Consider the following 7,445-nt stretch of genomic DNA (forward strand, 5'->3'; position numbering starts at 1 on the left):
CTCTTTAAACAGACTTTCAGCACAAACCGTCAAACCGGTTTCATTTGTTTTCCTGACATGGTTCTGGTCTAATTGGTTCTGAAGATGAACATTGGGGGTGCTCGATCCCGACTCCCACTGTAGGAGTCGATGGAATTTACTTTTCCATTTTACTTTTCCATTTCCATTTACTTTACATCAAAACAGGATCATAAATTAGGCAAGATGGCAGTCCTTACACAATTAATTATTTTTTCCTGACACGAAGTCTTTATATCCGCTCATTAAACAACACAGGTTTAGTGTTGCTGTCCAAATTAGTCCAATTTAGCGATGACTTGATGAGTAGGCCTATCAATGACTACGTTTACATGGACAGCGGTAATCTAATTATTGAATCTGAATAAACAAATTATATTAAGGTGTTTACATGAGTTGCTATATTCCTTTCATGTCCCCGTTTTACATGTTATAGAACATAGATTTAATGGCAAACATATGTACAATTTAGTAAATGGAGGGAACGAATGAGTAAATCGTTCGCACGATAGATAATAGTTCGCACTATTTATTTTCCCTCTGTGGGGCTCTGTAAATAGACAACGGTGGCTACAAATTCTCCAGCAACAGAGGGCTGTTTCATAAAAGATGCTAAGAAAAGCGAGGATTAAACTCCAAAACCTGATTTGAATTAACCTAACAAATGAGTTTGGGCTAAAACGGTTTCATAAAAGGTAATTGAAGTTTACGCAGTCCCACTAATTCAATCCAGGTTCACCTAGTCAAGATAATTTCGCATGCACGATTTTTTTAAGCAGCCCTAGAGGTCGATCATGGATCAAATCGATCCACCATATAAGGGCATACATTTTGTGCTATTTTATGCGTTTGAGACATGGTGTTTGATCAGTGCATAACTTACTTTTCACAAGTTTATTCTCCATCTGTAAATGTTAGAAAGTAATGCAAATATTTCCATTTTGCGGCTAAACTTCACAGTGAACGAGCGCTGCTGCGCGCTAAACAGACGGGACGCAATAGAAGCGCAATAATTCTAAAATATACATTTCGCTAAAATATTTGATGTTGGACATTAAATGTGCCTTATGTACAAGTTTAAACCTAAAATGTATTTTTTATGACAGTAGCTGTAAATGGACTATTGTAATGCGGTAAATCGATATACTTTGGGACAATTACTGAATTTAGATTCATCTTACCAATTAAAATTTAGTCTGTGCATATTTATTTTAATTTTTAATTTTGTGATTTTAATTTCTGCTCTTCTAATAACCATAAAGAGTACCACTGCCAAACAAAACCAGAGAGAAATGTATTAATATATTTTAAAACAATATAAATAAATATTGGGCACAAAACATTTAGCCAGTAAGAAAGGAAAACCTGTAGGTTTTACACACACACACACACACACACATATATATAAATATAAATTCAGGTTGATTGGGACACTTTTTCCCAGTTATTTCAATAGCAAAAAGTGTCCTAATCAACCTGAATTCCATATATATATATGCATGTCACTTCTGCAGGCCACATCTTACTCTGTCACTCTTTTCTTTTGCTGGCTCTGAAACACTCACTTGGTATTTCTCCTGCTCTTTGTCTAGCAAAAAATCACTCATCACTTAATGAAAGCTTACAAATGAAGGCCTGATTGTTTCAGGGGCCTTGACACAGGTTTATTGATTTTGAATTTCTGTGTTACTTTTGCTATATTTTCACGCTTAAAACAATGATTTGGTAATCCTCTTGTATTCTTCTGTGCTAAGAAATAAGTCTCTGACAGTTCTCTCCCAAGTGCTTCCATTGTTGTCAGTATTAAGTCTGAGAATGATTCAGTGGGCTATATAACACTTAATTTTTAAGAAATTACTTCTCTTTAAATGTTTTGTTTCTCATCATACTTACCTTTTAATAAAATATTAAAATAATAAAAATGTCTTAAACTTACACCAATATATATTTTTATTTAGCACAATTTAGTAAATGTGTGTATTTTATATATATATATATATATATATATATATATATATATATATATATATATATATATATATATATATATATAATAAAATATACACATAATATACACACACACACACACTATATATATATATTATATATATGTTAATAAAGTCAAATAATTGTATGTGAGAGAGTCAGTTGTAATATCATTGCGTTCCTATTGGTCAGTGTTAGAGGAGCTCAGCTTAGCCTGACAGTTAGCCTGCTCCGGAGCAGGCTAGCTGCAAAGTGTAAATCTCCATAGTAACTTAATGTAAATTAATTTAGCCTCCCTTCATGCAACCGAGTCAGGGCTAAATTCAGCCAGGATAACTGGAAAATCCCAGCTTAATCCCTTATCTTGCTTTTGTGCAATACCCCCCAGGCCTCCTATGCACTTTAATTTGGCAACATTTTATTCATGCCACCGCGACAAACTCAGAGGTACTAGATGAGAGATGAGGTGAGAGGAATTTGATTTGTGACTTCTTGCTTGACGCTTGCTCTCTTGTTTGCCGTCAAGCGGTTGACTATACTGCCGTATGTGTATTATGTGTCCTGTAGCAAAATACGGCGAAAAATTCCACATGACGTCAATAGCGTGATTAAGGTGTGTAAATGTCTATAATGCACTCTAAAACAGGCAATAATGCAATAATGTGACTAAAGTAGGAATACTCCACCTGTCTTAATTCGATTTGTGTTTGCTTCGAGTATGACTTTAGTCGGATTAAAGGCAGGGTAGGTAAAAAATGTATAAAAAACTTTTTTTCAAAATTTGTTTAAACTTTATTTATATATCAATACATAATTAAAATGTAAGTACTCTGAAAAAGAAAGTACTTTAAAAATCGAGTGTTTGCGTATTACGACTTCTTCTCACGACTGTTTTGGCAAAGACAGCTCCCATTATTTCAACAGTTAAAATCACTTTAAATCCACCCCCTCAAAATTTTTAGCATGTTTGCTCCTTCCAAAGCCATTTGTGCCTATTCATAGTTAAAGTTTTGTTTTAAATTACATATCTGATTAACGTTCGCGATTGCATTCCGTAACAAAACTAAAAAAAGGAGCTGGAATGTAATTGCAACAATATTATTTACCTGAGACGAGCGGAGAGGAAGGAGCACAGTGCATGTAGTGACATCATGTCAGAATCACATGTAATAAAAATAACATATTTTATAATTATGAAGATAAACAAAGTGTCCCCCAAGATGTATTTTAGTACTCACTATCAAGCTAGCATATTGATATTGGTAAAGTTTAAAATATATATTTTGATTGATTGCGCTAACGAGCTAGTTATCTATAAGGCAAAGCTAAAAACAGGTTGCACTTTGATAGTGTCTGTGGTGTTACGTTTTTCCATTACCATCATTTACACTGTGATGAAGATGAATTTCGTGTAAGATTCATAACATATACGTTGTTCTGCATGTAAGAGTTTCCATGATGAAAGCATTGCTAATTTGACTCTGATGAGGACTGTCTTTCCTACACTCCAGAGTCAAGTAAGTTACCGCTTTGCAGACACAAATGTTGTATTTTTAATAACACACACATAGGACATTCTACATTTAAGTATCTCTCTTGTGTACGATTAACTGCACTGAACAGCAGCGTCTTTACAAGATAAAGACATCAGTAAACATAGATCTATGTGCAAAAAAAACAAAACAACAAAACAAAACAAACTTACAGGTGAACTGAGAATGGTAAAAGAGTTAGACAGGGTAAATATAGTTCTAAGAAAAGTTCCTAGATGCGGAGTAACGTTAGGCCTACTATCTGTTAAACATGTATTTAGTTATCTAAAGCAAAAATATGCACAATTCAACACTATAGCTATCATCTTGAGCTAGGCCTATAGATTATTTATCGTCTCTACTTCCGGTCGCTAATTAATGTTATGTTAGCTATATTACGCAGCTACGTGTGCTAATGACACATGCTTCATGAAAAAATAAACAAAAAAATATGTATGATCAAAATACAAAAAGAAAGATTTACCTGTCCAGCAGAAATAAAGCCATCAAGGAGTCACTTTTCAGCCCCTTGAGTTCCCTCAGTTCTCGCCATCGCTGGAAAGCCACGCCAATATTAACTCGCGTTTTATTTCTTTGTTTATCCAAAGGAAGATATTGGAAGACTTTTTAACCAAACAGTTCATTGCCTTTTCTTGTACTATGGTGTCAATGAGGGCGAGATCTGTCTTCCTTTCCAAATTTTGCCTGGTTTGCCTTCACTAACAAAGAAATGCATAGGCCGGTACTGTGAATTTTGCTTGCTGTTTCTCTGCCATTGTTTTGGTATTCCTAGGATCCGTGCCTCTTGAATTCCTCAAATCAAACGTGCGCGCGCAAGTTTGGGCAGGTCATGTGTGGCAAAAGGGTGGTTGCCATGGTTGCGAGAGAGTGACAGTCGCCTAAGCCAATCCTATGTTTCGTCCCGAATGGAAATAATGAGCTGTGTTTAATACAGATTAAACGGTCTAGAGTCACTCGATTTTTATACTCTTTTTATCAGAGTACTTACATTTTAATTATGCATTGATATGTATAGAAAGTTTAAACAAATTTGGAAGAAAGTTGTTTATAAATTTTTTACCTACCCTGCCTTTAAGTTAATCAAAAATTCCTGATTACATGGTAGTTTCTTAATCAGAGCAGGGCCGTGCACAGACCTTTTGAGGGGCATGTGCTGAAACTGAAAAAGGGCAACCATCCCCCCCCTATTTGTAGGCTATTGGCTATGACTAACTTAGATGGCAAATGCTAGTCCCCTCCCTCTCTCTCCGCCGCCAGTCTCAGGCCTCAAATGCATAAAATATGAAACTTTATAGACATACTAGTGTTTCTTTCGTAAAGACAACGTTGTACAAGATATTTATTTACCATTGCAAGACAGTTAGCTGCTCTGCTGTGGAAGTTCAGTTTGCTGCATTCAGGGGGCGGAGTTAAGAGGTTTGACTGATAGTTTGAGCGGAACCAAAACGATTTTGTCACAGTCTCTTTTTAATACCTTTATTAGGCTAAATATATTTACAAATCAGACAGACAGACGTAAAAGGTGACCGATCGCATTGATTGAAGAAAATTTTATTGAAGAAAATAAATAAATAAAATAAAACACCTCCAAAAAAATGGCACTTCGGAGTGTAAGGACAAAAAGGGCATGTGCTCTGCACAGGTTGAGCCCTACCTGTGCACGTGCCTGAATCAGAGTATTGTCTTAATCGTGTTAATATCGGAATATTGTTGTCCATGTAAACCAGTGGTGTAGTCGGGGCGATACGCATGCTTACTTTTTGCTCAGGGCTGTTTGCGTATTACGACTTCTAAGGGTCAGTATTTGCGTACACCCACTTGTATTTTGCTTCGAAAGTCCATAAAATATTGTCCTGTTAGCTTCCCCTATAACTGTGTGTTCAATGCTGTTGTGTAAACTCACGATTCTTTGTTGGAATTGGTGCATGAGCACTTCTGTCATTCTACTTTTTCCCGCTCATCATCGGCTAAAAACCACAGTGCGTGTTCGCGCTGCAGTGAGAGACTCCGATCAAAGCCACTTGGTGTTTTGAGCGGTGTATTGAGCGCATTTCTCTCACTGCAGCGGTCACGACGTGAGAAATATGGTGGTGAGTAAATAAGACTATTAATACAGCCTACATCATGTGTTCAGAGCTTTTATAAGCGCTAAGTTCCCGTACAAACTGAAAAGACCATCAGCGCAACTGAAGCCTTGTTTATTTAATGCATTAGTGGTGCGGGAATCATAAACATACTAGGCTGCTACTCTGAATCTTATAACGCTCCAAAAGTTTGATGAGATTTCCAGGAGCCATCCCAACACTGATGACAAAATGTGCGATCCATTTGAATTCTATTGAGAGTTAAATACTAAAATGCTATAGAGAAAGTCAAACGTGATCTAGACTGATGAACAAAAGTCTGAAAAGAGGACAAACATCATCTTGCGCCAACATTTATTAGGGAGCTTTTTAAACTATTCATGACCCACCCTTACTAGAATTTAGAGTTTTATTGTAGTGTTTATGGTAAATTTAACTTGTAGAATTTATAATCTATTAAGGGAATGTATTTTCACTAGATTTATATTACACCTGTGACATCTTCTGTTGTTTCTATAGGCTATGTGTAGGTTGCTATTTTTCATAAATGCTATGATAATGGAAAATGATTTAGTTTGACATCTTATGACACAATGAAGTAGAAAATTCTGTCAAACTGATAAGCTTACATGTGCGTAAATAATATAAAACTGAGTTTACAGAGGTTACCGGGAAACGGCTCTATTTCTGCTGTTCCATAAGCGCCACCTACTGACAGAGAGTGGTTTAAATGGGTAATAGTACACCACTTATGTTTTTTAGGACTACACCACTGAACTAAATGTACTGAATGTTGTTACCTAGCCAATTGCTGATACCTAATTTTACAGAGAGAAAAGTCATAAAAAACATCTGTGGTTGATTATTATGTCAGGATTAAATGAACGAGAAAGAAGGGATTTTTAATGAATTCATCTCATTATAATGGTCGGGTGATGGCGCTAAACGCCCATGATCATTGTCTTAAATGTGCTTGGTCAGGAGGGTTAAAGCATACAAAAATACATACAATATTGTACACTTATTGATGTATTTATTGTTGATGTGAGTTTTTATTATTGTTTATGGTTAGTTTAATGATTTTGAACATGCGTTAACCATGGAAAGTCAAATCTATATTTACTGCATTAATATAAGCTACCAATACTAAAGCTGTAGGTATGTATAATTACAAACTAAGTCACTCTGTTATCTATTTCTAAAGTAAGCTACATGTAGGATAAATGTATGTGACAAAGTTTCTGCGACAGCTCTCTTTCATCAGTGTCCGAATTCCTCGCTTCATTTTGTTCACTCCTTGCTTCTAGTGCACTCAACTGCAATGCACTATAGGCTATGGATTCGAGAATCGGTAAACAAGGAGCAATTTCAGACACAGCAACAGAGTCGACACCAAGAGTCGATTCCTGTGCTGGAGTCGACCCCCCCATCACTAATGAACATACTGTATTTCTGCAGCAGTTACAAAATCACCAGTTATTGTCTATCACAGCAAATCATTTATCTTCCCTCATAAATAAAGTAAATTAAAAATATCAGAAGCGGTAAGAACATATTCAAGGATTAATACTCATTCTTTCCATTTCACCATGTTGCACTTTGCTGAGCTGCTGTTCTTCACACTGTGAACTGTAAGACAGTTAAATGCTGTTGATCTGCAGTCCATCAGTACTCCAGTACAGTACAGTACATGTGAGTAAAGTTTACTAGTATACAGCCGCAGTCAGTGCAATTTAATTATCTTGGATTTCACACAGACACACAAGAAAGAAAATGCCTCATTTCGGCTCAGACTTCATCTGCA

Source organism: Megalobrama amblycephala, linkage group LG11 (assembly GCF_018812025.1).
Source record: "Megalobrama amblycephala isolate DHTTF-2021 linkage group LG11, ASM1881202v1, whole genome shotgun sequence".
Taxonomy (NCBI): Eukaryota; Metazoa; Chordata; class Actinopteri; order Cypriniformes; family Xenocyprididae; genus Megalobrama; species Megalobrama amblycephala.